Source organism: Protopterus annectens, chromosome 2.part1, assembly GCF_019279795.1.
Source record: "Protopterus annectens isolate FY-2018-M chromosome 2.part1, PAN1.0, whole genome shotgun sequence".
NCBI lineage: Eukaryota > Metazoa > Chordata > Ceratodontiformes > Protopteridae > Protopterus > Protopterus annectens.
Window position 1 is genome coordinate 115,677,524 of NC_056729.1, and position 13,555 is coordinate 115,691,078.

Here is a 13,555-nt window from a genome sequence, read left to right on the forward strand (position 1 = left end):
ACCTCAGGCATAGGTATCTGTACGTGGGGGCACACAGTACTGTAAGGTACACAGGTAATGCTCATCTGTGTCGGCATACATTTGTGTGTTGTATATATGTCTGATGTGTGTGTAATGATGCATGTATCATGCCCACAATCACATGTGTTACAGGGTATGTGTGTGTACCTAGCAACATGTATACTCTGTTACAGCAGTATGCCAGCTATATTAACAACCATGCACATGTTAGGTAGGGGTATGGCATCAACGACTAGGGTGGTTTACTGGTAATACTGTAAATGTACTTTACATTCATTGCATTGGATGACATATTTTTTCATGCATTAACTTGATATATACCCCCGTGGTGAGGTTGTGCATTGTATCCCAAACAGTGTGCCAAGTACTGGTGTATACTGGTTTGTTATATGGAGTGTGGCAGACACTGTCAGCCAGTTGTGGGCTGAGCACTGATATATGGTATTGAACGTGTGTATCCTCTGACAGACAAACAGATGCTATATATGGCAGTTAAGTGATATCTGTACTTAATAATGTTAAGTGTGCCACATGACTTGCTCACACATATTTTGTTTAATTGTCTTCCAGGGCTATGGCTCACCAACGCAATCCATCCTATACAGCTGCGGAGGAACAGAAAATACATAACAGCCTGGAGCAGCATTATACACTGCTGTTTTCCAGGGCCAGCCAGCACCAGCATGAGTGTACTGCACTGTGGCAAGATCTTGTTCTTCATGTAAATGACATAGGCATGCATAACTGGACATATGAGCAGGTACGCCATCACTGCAGTGATTTAATTAGACATGTCCGGTGGTGTGCATCTGATATCCATAGACAACAGCTTGCCACAGGTGGTGAGGCGGCCATACATCCCCCCTCACCAGAGTGGAGGAGCTGCTCCTAAGCGTGGTGGCTCCTGGCCTACAGCAGCAACAGCATCACACATGTGTCATCATTGAGACCGGAACCACCCAGCATGATGACATGGAGCGTGCAGGTAATATGCCCTAGCTGTAGACTACTGTTACCTGTATTGTTAGGATATGCATATGTGAGATGTGTACTGTGTGTTCAGCAGTTGTGCTGCCTATTGTGTGCAATACAGATATTTGGAATAGTATCTGTACACCTGTGACTGTTGACTGTTGTTCTACTGTAGTTTAGCACACTCACAGTAGCAATGCCACAGTTGTGGCCACTGACAAACTGTGTCATATTCTTGTAGGTCCCTCTGGTGTGACAGCATGAGATACTTTGCATAGACTTATCAACATTCCTTCATACTGGCTGACCACTGCAATACTGTAATGGTTTAGTGGTTCAGTACGTTAACTATAGTGCACAGTATCCTGGGTTCGAGGCCCATCACTGCTTTATATTTCCACACTGAGCAGACCAGACTGCCTAAGGGCCAGTTAAGCAAATATGGGCATGTTGGCTTTTGTTCAGCTATGCCCTACTTAAACCAGGCTTGTCCAACATTGCTCAATATTCACCAACATTGCTGGACGTTGCCCAATATTTCTCAACATTGACCATAGTTGTGCTAGTTGGTGTGTGCGATTTTGTTTGCATATACTGCATGGTGGTAAATGCTGTTTAGCACTGCTTTATATTACTTAACACATGGAAATCATGAATCAGGTGGTGCTGCAGGGCTGCCTATGTCGGATGCACATACTACACTCCCTGTACATGTTTGAAAGCATGTAGTGTCAACTTAGGCATCCCTTTTACTTTATGTGCAAGTCAGAGAGAGGTATAATTTCCAGAGTTCCTACTGAGCCAGTGTATGTGCTACGCGTTGCCTCTTTGCCAAGGCCAAAGCATACTGGGCACGCCTCCTTCTGCCTACTGGGGCAGGCTCAGGATATTCCTCCTCCGAGTCATGCTCTGCCTGTGATGGCCTTTGCAATGGTGCGGGGCTGTTTGGCCCAGGCCTATGCTGGTCCTGCTGCAGCTGTTTTTGCAGGATCATATTATGTAGCATAGCATATACCATGACAATTTGGGTACATGTAGTTGGTGAGTACTGCAAGGCTCCACCAGATGTGTCCAGGCACCGGAACCGTGACTTGAGCAGCCCAAACACATGCTCGATTACATTACGTGTTTGTGCGTGTGCCTCATTATGGCGTTCCTGTTCAGGTGTGTGTGCGTTTCTGATGGGTGTCATCAGCCACGGCTTCAGTGCATAGCCAGCATCCCCCACTAGGTGACCATGTGGGATGTCAAATTGGCAAATGTCTGGTACAGCTGCGTCAGATTCCAGATATGGGAATCATGGTAGCTTCCAGCAGAGCCAGCACACACATTCAGTATTATGCCCTGGGCATCACACATGATCTGGCAGTTGATGGAGGGGAAGCCCTTGCGGTTGAAGTAGACCCTACCCCGCTCACCGGCTGGTGCTTTGATGCATATGTGCATACAGTCTATTGCACCCACTACCTCAGGGTATTCCACTATTTGCTGGAAGAGATGCATATTGCTGGTCAATACCACACGGGAATTGGGGAAATATACATGATCATCGACATGTGCTGACATGGCACCCAGGAACTGGTGCAGTACCCTGGATGCTGATGCCTGTGATATCCCCATCATATCACCGGTTGGTCTCTGAAAGGTACCTGTTGCTAATATTCGTAGGCCAACACATACCTTGGTTTCCACTGGGATGGGTTCCCTTCTGTTGGTTCTGTGTGTGAGGCATGGCCTGCACAGCTCAATAATTTGTTGCAGGAGGTCTCTGTCCACTCTATAGTGCTCCACTATCTCCAGCTCATGTAGCCCCTGGTAGGTTGCCCTGGGCCTGTACACTCTTCTCCATCTCCTCACTGTGAGTTGTCCAGCAGCATTTCCATTGTCACCACCCTCAGCATGTTGCATATGTCGCCTTATAAAAGCAATGGCAGCCCCTAACATTTCTTTGTCTCAGTAAAGCTTTTTCAGTTTTCACTTCTATTAGCTTACTGCAGTGTCTGTTGTGAGAAACATAGTGGACTGTTGTTTGCAGAGTTTTAAGTGCTAGGCTGGGTTGGGCTAGTGTACTGCCTGTGTAATTGCCTGATTCTGATTGTTTTCAATGACTAGCTCTGCTAGTACTCCCTGGTAGCTTCCTACTATTTGTTGTGCTTCCTTTTTCCTTTCTGTTTCCTCGGGGGGGCACCGCCATGCACACAAGTGCAAACATGCTCACAGCAGCTCACACACACGCACACATGCTTACAAGGACAAAAAATTGCTTATTCGGGTTAAAACGCGCGCACACCAGTGCAAACGTGCTTACAACTCTTTAAACATAAACAGCCTTATACATGCTTACTCCGGCTTAAACACATGCACTCACACTTACACACACGCACTCTGCCTTACTCAGGTTTACAGGAGTGCACACGCGCGCATACCCACTCAGCAAGAAACTTTGGTGTTATCCACGGCATACACCTTCCATTTCTTGCCTTTACCTAGCCTACCTGTTGACACACATCTTTCCATGATGTATAAATGACAGCTAACACATGCCACTCTGCTCCAATGAGCTTCACTTCTTTCATACATACCCCACTCGTGATGTCACCTTTCTTCTACTCTGTTACTCCCCTTATCCTACTCCTACACTCCACTGACTGTGCTCATTTGCTATGTAAACTTGCGATCCACTGTCCTAACCCTCCTTTGCATAGGATTGCCTACTAATGCTTGGTTACATCTATTAGACTGAGCTTCCCCCCTTAGCAACCTCTACTCGGTGGCCATGTTGTCTTCAGCCTGCCATTCCCTTGCATTGTACATTAACAATTTAAATAAGATCCACATTTGTGGGTTTTAATTTTTAATTTTCTGGTTTTTTAGAATGCAGCCAGTTTGCGCGGCACTGCGCTATGCTTAAACATCGGAAATCGGAGAAAAAAAATTATTATTTATTTTTAATATTGCATCGGGAAACATTGCCAATGGTCGTATATTTAGCAATTGGCATGCTTCCTGCACTGGATGCAACCTTTATTTGGAGCTGTCACGACTCCGTTTTGTTATTTGCAGAATGGTACTCAGTTGTCAACTGAGTAGATTTCTGCAAATAACACTGCTCTTACTCGGACAGGTTTGGGTTTCCTGAATCGCAAATCCACCTCATTTGCATGCCTTTCACCTGCGATTGAGGTAATTTGCATATCCCAGCCCTGTCCATGTAAGAGCTGTTTTAGGAGCTGTCTTGCACGCCCCTGCAGGCTGTTCCTGGATCGCTTGTCGGACATGATGGCTGCATGGAGTCTTACTCTACTCTTAGACTCCATGCAAGCCATCGTGAATCCGGCCCTCCGTTTAGTCTTCACACAAAGGAGATTCAATAAACTCCTTGTAGGCTTCTCACAGATGAGATGCAATAAACTCCATGTAGGCTTCATGCAAAGGAGATGCAATAAACTCATTGTAGGCTTCTCACAGATTCATAGGTTCATAGGTTGATACTAGGCTATCTGCCCTGGGGCATTTATAAGCCTAGCCAGAGTGTGTTTGGCTTTCAGCACCGTTTTAGATTGGTTGACTGTGCCTCTGTATAGTAGGTCACAGAAGGTAGCCCTTTTAAGGTTAGTTTTCTGTACCTCTGTCAAGCAGGGACACAGAAGAGATCCCAGGGGTAAACTTACGATCTCAAATCCATTCGTCAAGATTTCTCTTGAAGAGGTTTAGTGAGGGGCTCTGCCTAACATGGATTGGGATTTTGTTCTAGAGAGAGGGGAGCCTCTGGGATATGAATCTGTCCCTCCAGCATGTCCTATTTATTTCTGTGCTGAGGTTCAAGTCGCTGGAGCGTGTAGCTCTAAGGGATTTGGATTTCCTGAGGTGAAGCATGTCCATTAATTCTGGGTTGGACATGGCCTTATACGTCAGACACAGATTGCCTCTGAGTAGGCGGTACACAACTGAGTAGAGCTGGAGTTTCTTTAGCCGAACTGCACAGGGCATCTGTTTGAGCCCCTTGATCCTGTTGGTGAGAAATTTTTGGGGTCTTTCTAGGTGCTGCAGATGTTGGGTAAGGTACATCCCAAATGGGCCATTGTATTCAATTATGGGCCTGATAAGTGATGAGTAGAGGGGTACAATGACCTCTCTTGATCTAGATGTGAACCCTTTTGTGATAAGGTGGGCTATATAGAAGGTCTTCTAACCACTTTGGCAACGTGATTGTCAAAGGAGAGATTGCTATCTACTTGGGTCCCCAAGTCCCTAATTACTTCTTCTGTACTTAATGGATTACCACCTATGTGGTAATTTGTGGGCACTTTGTTTTTCCCAAAGGGGATGACTATGCACTTTTTGGCATTTAGCTTTAGGCCATGGCTCTGGCACCAGTTACCCATCTCTGTGAGACCCTTTTGGAGGATGCTTGTGTCAGCTGGAGAGTCGATTACGGCACCCAGTTTGCAGTCATCTGCAAACTTGGTCAGCCATAGTCCACCCATGTTAGCCTGTACCTCGGAGAAATATATACCGAACAAGACAGGTCCCAGGACTGAGCCTTGTGGGATGCCACTTGTAACTGGTTTAGAGTCTGACATGGCACCTGCTATTCTGACCATGTGGGTTCTATCCCTGAGCCAGTTTGCAACCCACCTTGTGACATAGGGGTTGATATTTAAGCTGGTGAGCTTATTTATGATGCCCGAGTAGGTTATTGTGTCAAAGGCTTTTGCGAGGTCCAGGTAGGCTGTGTGGACTACCTTCTCTTCATCTATGGCTTTGGTAACTGTTTCAAAGAAGTCGACCAGGTTCAAGAGGCAAGATCTGCCCTTAACAAAACTGAATTGGGTAGGATCCCGTGTCTGGAGGTTCCCAATGTCTTTGTTTATGATTTCCATGATGATATGCTCCATAGCTTTGCAGACCAGGCTAGTCAGGCTTATAGAGCGATAGTTTCCGGGGTCTGTTGTGGCACCACCTTTGTGGAGTGGGACCACTGTTGCTGTACGCCATTCCTTGGGTACATATCCTGTAGTAAGGCTGAGATTGAACAGTGACTTTATATGAGGGTTTAGTTCTTCTTGGAGCTCGTGTAAGATGCAGCCCGGGACACCGTCTGGTCCCATTGATGCTGTGTTTTTTGCTTTGGAGAGGGCAGCTCTCACCTGTGCATCTGTGATGTCAGGAAGGCTACACTCTGTTGGGATAGACATTTGCTCTTTTGTGCTGGAAGGGGGGGAGAAGTTTGCACTGAACCTTTCTGCCAGGATGTTGGCAATGTCTGTGGGTTCAGTGTATTTTCTGTCATTTTGCACCAACTCAGAGCATATCTGCGAGTTACCTCCCAGGTTTCTGACATAACTAAAGAAGGCTTTGTGATTATCTTTAGTGTCTTGTGCAATTTTTCTTTCGAAGCTGGCCTTAGATGATTTTATGAGGGATTGTAGTTTCTTGCTAGTAATGATCAGAGACGTCTTCCCTTTATGGGATTTTACTCTATCATGTAGTAGCTTTCTCCTTCTGTTGTATAGCTTATTTATGGCTGGGGTCCACCAGACAGGTCTCCTGCCTTTGGAGGAGTGAGTCTTGGTTTTAGTTGGGAAAGCATGCTCCATGCATTCCTGTATGTGTCCATAGAATGATTTTGTAAAGGATTCTGCATTTTGGGCCATATTTTCCACTGGCCCGGGGGCTTTGAAGGATTCCACCTCGGTTTTGAGAAGTGTGAAGTTTGCTTTTGAGAAGTTCATCACCGTGGTTTCCTTGGCTAGGGGTGGGGATGGAATATAGATGTCCAGTGAGATTTTTTTATGGTCTGATCTTACCAATGAGGGGTATACCTCTGGTGCAGAAAATAGAGACCCCATGTTGGTGATGACCAGATCCAATATGTTTTTCCTCTTGTGGGAGTGGTGACCAGTTGTTCCATAGCATTTGAGTTTATAAATTCTAGGAACCATTGGGCGAGGGTGTTTGGGCTTGAGTAGTTTTCCCAATCAATGTTTGGGTAGTTGAAGTCACCCAATATAATGGTGTTTGGGGAGACCTTCATATTCTCCAGTGTTCTCAGGAAAGCTGAGTGAGGTTCCTGTGTTTGGGAGGGTGGTCTGTAGCAGGCTGCAAACTGAAAGGCAGTTTTGCCCACTGTTAGTTGCACATGGATGGTCTCTGATGCTTCGTGCAGTGCCAATAACCTGGAGGTGTGGGTATCTTTGATAAATATGGATACTCCCCCTCCTTTTGTGGTTCGGTACGAGTTTTGGGGCCGGAACGCATGGTATGAAGTATAACCTGTTAGTGCTAGGGTGCTCTCGGGAGCCTTGAACCAGGTTTCTGTTACTGCACAGATATCGACATTCTCCATACTGAGGAGAGTCTCAAGTGCGTGCATCTTGTTGTTTAGACTTCTGGCGTTGAGCAGCATTACCCTTAATTTTTTTTTCTTTGTGTTGTCTATGGAGGTGGGTTTGTCTTTTGAGCCTTGCCTAAAATATGCACTATGGGGGAGGCAAGTGTCTTTGCCAGTATTCGAAAACCCAATGGTCACAGGTGCAAGCAGTCCCTAGTGAAGCAACGTGGCTTGTCGAGCATGTCATCCCAGGCTGACAGACACTGGATCCCCTTTGAATGACACCAATACTTTAGCCAGTTGTTAAAATTGATCATTTTGTCTTTATACTCTGGCATCATTCTTGGTGAGGGTAAGATGCTACTCAAGGTCAGGGTCATACCGGCCTGGGCTATATGATCAAAGAGCTCCTCTACATCTTTTTTTCATGTAGTCCAGGGAGGTACATCTCCGGTCATTCACACCAGCATGGACAATGACGGAGTCATATTTGTACTTGCTTTGGAGTGACCTAAGTGCTTGTGTTATGTGGCGGGTCCTGGCACCCCACAGGCAGCTTACAGTGACCTTCTCCTTGTTCAGCCTGGTAAGTGGGACGTCAGTGTGTCTGACAACAGAGTCACCTATTACAAGTGTATTAGGTGTGTTGTTTAGCCTTAAGGGCTGTGACTGTGTGGCACACTGACTTTGTGAGCTATGTGCTACGTGGGTATTGTTTCGTGGTAGGGGTTGCTTGGATGTCTGCTTTGGAGGTCTCTGCTGCTTAGGCAGATTTTTATTTAGAGCCTCCGAGTATGTTTTTGTGTGTTTATGTGTTTGGTTTGCTGATCTATGTGAGACTGGATTTGTGGTGTGTGTGGTTACCTTCTCCTCCTGACAGGCTGTGCCAGTACTGGGTTGAGAGAGCTTATCCTCCAGTTTGGTATATAGTTGCATCACTCACATATAGTTGAGCTTGTTGGGAGGAGGAGAGGGTGGTCTGTATACATAAGGCAGTTGTAACATTGCCTCAAGATTCCCAGATTCACCAGCTGGACTGGAGAGTAAACCCAAAACTGACCTTTGGACATGCCTGAATAATATATGGAACTACTTATTGACTGATCAGAAAGAACCAATAGGAAGCAAGTGCTTAAAAGGAGTATAAGAGGGTGTAGTGCTTAAGTTTATTTGTGTTTACTTATGAGATTATGTATAAGAGCAAGTGCAGGGCTTTAGAATGAAAATAGAGTGCTGATTTTGAGATTTAGAGCAGTTCTAAGAGAAAAAGTGAAGAACAAACTTAGTGGAGCGAGGAATAGTTTAAACCTGTTTAAGCGGCGCTGCCTGATGCTGCTCTGTGCTCAAGTCTGTGCAAAAAGAGAGTTGCAGGTTTTAAGAGAGAGAGATCAAAGAGTTTGGAATTTGGAAGATGAGATGCAATAAACTCCATGTAGGCTTCGCATAGAGGTGATTCAATAAACTCCATGTAGGCTTCACACAAAGGAGATTCAATAAACTCTATGTAGGCTTTGCATAAAGGAGACTGAATAAACTCCATGTAGGCTTTGCATAAAGGAGATTCAATAAACTCTATGTAGGCTTTGCATAAAGGAGATTCAATAAACTCCATGTAGGCTTCACATAAAGGAGATTCAATAAACTCCATGTAGGCTTCACATAAAGGAGATTCAATAAACTCCATGTAGTATTCGCATAAAGGAGATTCAATAAATTCCATGTAGGCTTTACACAAAAGAGATTCAATAAACTCTATGTAGGCTTCTCACAGATGAGATGCAATAAACTCCATGTAGGCTTCGCATAAAGGAGATTCAATAAACTCTATGTAGGTTTCACACAAAGGAGATTCAATAAACTCCTTGTAGGCGTCTCACAGATGAGATGCAATAAACTCCATGTAGGCTTCGCACAAAGGAGATTCAATAAACTCTGTGTAGGCTCCGCACAAAGAAGATTCAATAAACTCCTTGTAGGCTTCTCACAGATGAGATGCAATAAACTCCATGTAGGCTTCACATAGAGGAGATTCAATAGACTCCATGTAGTCTTCACAAAAATGAGATGCAATAAACTCCATGTAGGCTTCACACAAAGGAGATGCAATAAACTCTGTGTAGGCTCCACACAAAGGAGATTCAATAAACTCCTTGTAGGCTTCTCACAAATGAGATGCAATAAACTCCATGTAGGCTTCACACAAATGAGATTCAATAAACTCTGTGTAGGCTCTGCACAAAGGAGATTCAATAAACTCTGTGTAGGCTCCGCACAAAGGAGATTCAATAAACTCTGTGTAGGCTCCGCACAAAGGAGATTCAATAAACTCCGTGTAGGCTTCACACAAAGGAGATTCAATAAACTCCTTGTTGGCTTCTCACAGATGAGATGCAATAAACTCCATGTAGGCTTCACACAAAAGAGATTCAATAAACTCCTTGTAGGCTTCTCACAGATGCGATGCAATAAACCCCATGTAGGCTTCACACAGAGGAGATTCAATAAACTCTGTGTAGGCATCACACAAAGGAGATTCAATAAACTCCATGTAGGCTTCACATAAAGCAGATTCAATAAACTCCATGTAGGCTTTGCATAAAGTAGATTCAATAAACTCCATGTAGGCTTCACATAAAGGAGATTCAATAAACTCCATGCAGGCTTCACATAAAGGAGATTCAATAAACTCCTTGTAGGCTTCTCACAGCTGAGATGCAATAAACTCCATGTAGGCTTCGCACAAAGGGGATTCAATAAACTCTGTGTAGGCTCCACACAAACGAGATTCAATAAACTCCTTGTAGGCTTCTCACAAATGAGATTCAATAAACTCTGTGTAGGCTCCACACACAGGAGATTCAATAAACTCTGTAGGCCTCACACAAAGCCTATACAGAGTTTATGTGTTAGTGTAATGAGTAGCAGACATAATCGCATATTCATGCTAATCATCATGCTTACACGAATGCAAACAAGTTTTTGTGGGGCAACAAAAGTGTTGAGGGCCAGGAAACTGTGCAGAGCAGCATGAGCACGGAATGAAGAATCAGTCAAGTTTGTCTATGGCCAAACGTGCTCCACAAAATCATGCAGAAAGCCACAGTGACTACTAGGGTTTAAAATACTACAATAACAGCAGTATTAACACAGTTAGGAAAGCTGTACTAATTGCAACATATACTAAAACACTTATTTACAGAACAAAATAATGGAGGCGGAGGGTTTTCTAGATTTGTACTAGGCCAACTGCCCTCTTTGGGCTATTTTAAGCCTAGCCACCTACCTCATACAAGAATCAAACTCTGCACCTTCTGTTTGCAAGGTAAACACAGTAGCCATTATGACAACCTCACAACCCCAAAATTAAGGGCAACTAGAAGGAAAGGTACACTAGGCAGGGAAACTGTGCTAATGAAAATGTGCATAGACATGAATGGTAGGAATGAATAAAGAGGAAAAGGGCATGGTAAATATGGAAAAGGCCCGAAGATAGGATATGTCAATGTATGTACACTTCCAGCACAAGTCAGTAGTATAACATTAAGCACGTGTGTAGATAGCACAGTACATACTACTACTTACACCTCCTAAGTGAGTATATTATGATATAAACACATGTGATAGTATGTATCTGATGGCCCCACAAGGTTGCATGTCAATGGAGGTGAATGGTTGTGGAGAGGACACTTAGCGAGGATGTTATATACAATAGGGGATATGTACATACTCTGACTCTGCAAAATGACTTGCTTGAATATGACTGACATGCCACCATAGGTCTCAAACAGTCAGTGACACATAGCAACATATTCCTGAATGAATATAGAAACAAACAGGTACAATTATGGACATTTTTGAAATCTTATCTCCATTAACCTGCAGCATTGACAGAATATGTGATTGTAACTTATTATACATGGTATGTAGTAACAATAACAGATGTGTACAACTGTAATGACTGACACTATTTTATAATGGGAATTTACCACAGTTTCCACTAAAGTGACCACTTTTTAAAGGGGTTAAGATGGACAGTATTAATCCTGCAACTAAAATCGGAGCTATCCTGGTGAGCTGAGATGTTTGCATGAGACATAAGCTACAATTCCTCCCTGCAAGAATCAAACCTGTGCCATCAATGTTGTCACTGAGCTGTGTATTTACTGGGTGCAACACAGAAAGATGTATCACACATGTAGCTAGTAGAACACCTTGAAGGAATTTCTTCACTGTCAAATCCTAATGGGTATGCATCCCAGAGAATAGTTCAGCGTGATCTACCAGATGTGTGGGTGCTCACTGTGCCAAATGTGATACACTTGACTAAAGCATCCCTGCCTGCTGTAAGTATTGACCATAGAGATAATAACACATACAAGCACCATACTATTATAAGTAGATTCCCTACACACAGCTAGGTATTGCATGCATTTGCCACATGTAATAGCAATGAATATTGTTTGAAGCATCTGGAAATGATGTGTGAATTAAGAAGTGATCTGTGATAATGAATGGTACAGCAGTATGTTAAACTGATGGAAATGCATCAACTATGCTTATGTGCACAGAAATGACAGCAGTCCAAAGTCAAGTGTCAATGATCAAGAAAGCTGTCACTGTAATATTGTACAAATAACTAACAATATATGGAACACACTCTATAAGTACATGACAAACCTCAACACATGTACGACATGATCACTGTCCCCCTGATATTGCCGGTGAAAATGTTACTCTGCCATGAAATCCTAAAATGCATCTATATGTCTTCATGTAAACTATCAAGTGATAATACTGATGTGATGCAGTGATATATCCGTGATGCAGTACAGTCACTCTATAGCTGTACCTATGCTACAATTGGACTTAAAGCTGTACATCACCTCCAAATAAAACCTTGGGTATGAATCACATGCAACACAGTGGAACTGTTATCAGAGTCATGCAACTCTAACTATTTCACATAATTACATCAGTTGTACATGTTTATTAGTGGAAATGTGTGGGTGAGGGCCCTGACACCATAAATGGACACATTACAACTGAGGTGGATGTGGTTCATGCAGAACAGTTAACGACACAAATGCTGACAGTTTCATTACTGGCACCTGTACAATCCTTGTGAATAGCAATGCAATAGCGCATACAATGAAATTCACCAAGATTTCAAGTGAATCTCAAAATGTCATATTTTTGTGTATATAACAGCATTACAACATGTTGATGAACCCAGGAGTATGTGCTCATGGAATCACTGTGATGCAATATTGCTGTATGTCAGATAACATTTCCAGATGCTAGGTATACACATGCACACCTATGTCATACTGCAGCTGTCACTGTTATGGTTACTGAGAACTCTGCAGAATGTGGTTATATTCCACTATCAGAACACATGCCTTAGTAAGGTAACAATATATATTGCATCATCTCATGTCCCCAGTCCTCAGGAGGCATATTACTACAGCTGCTATGGAAGGAGCATGTAATAAAATGGAAGCAACGGCCATCAATACAGCAGCTCAAATACCTGATTGGACTACACTGTTGCAGGACTACAGAGCATCCACACCTTAATATAGCACATGTCGGTGATAACAACATTGACATATACAATGTTCATAAGAGATTACTAGGTTAATGGCCAATAGCCAATACAAGCCTAGCCATTATTATGCTGTTTAAAGCCAAATGAGGAAAATTAGCAGGGGAATGTGCATATCACAGCCCCCTCAACACACACACAAATTGACATGATTTGGACATCATATCTGTCTAAGTATACAAGCTGGATACCATACAGCATACGACTAGTGTCACTGTAGATGTCTGACTTTAACAGTGTCAGAGTACACTTTATAGAGGATGACATCATCAGTGTACGCTAAAAAGATTTTGAGAGGAGTTTCTGGCATAGCTGTAAACTCACATCACAGTGTAAAATTGCCTCCAGACTGGTAGCTGAAAAAAGCCACCTACACACTCAAGTTTACTGGTATGACATTATAACATCTATTTATCTAGTTACACAAGCTAGAAAACACATTACCTAATGTTAACACTACCCCAGATGTCTAACTTTAAAACTGTCAAAGTGCAGTTTATAGAGGATGACATCAACATTATATGCCAATAAGAATATGTTCATAGAAGTGTGTGACATAGCTGTGGGGACATATCCCAGTCGAAAGTTGTCACTGCACTGACAGTTAAAGGAAGATACACACA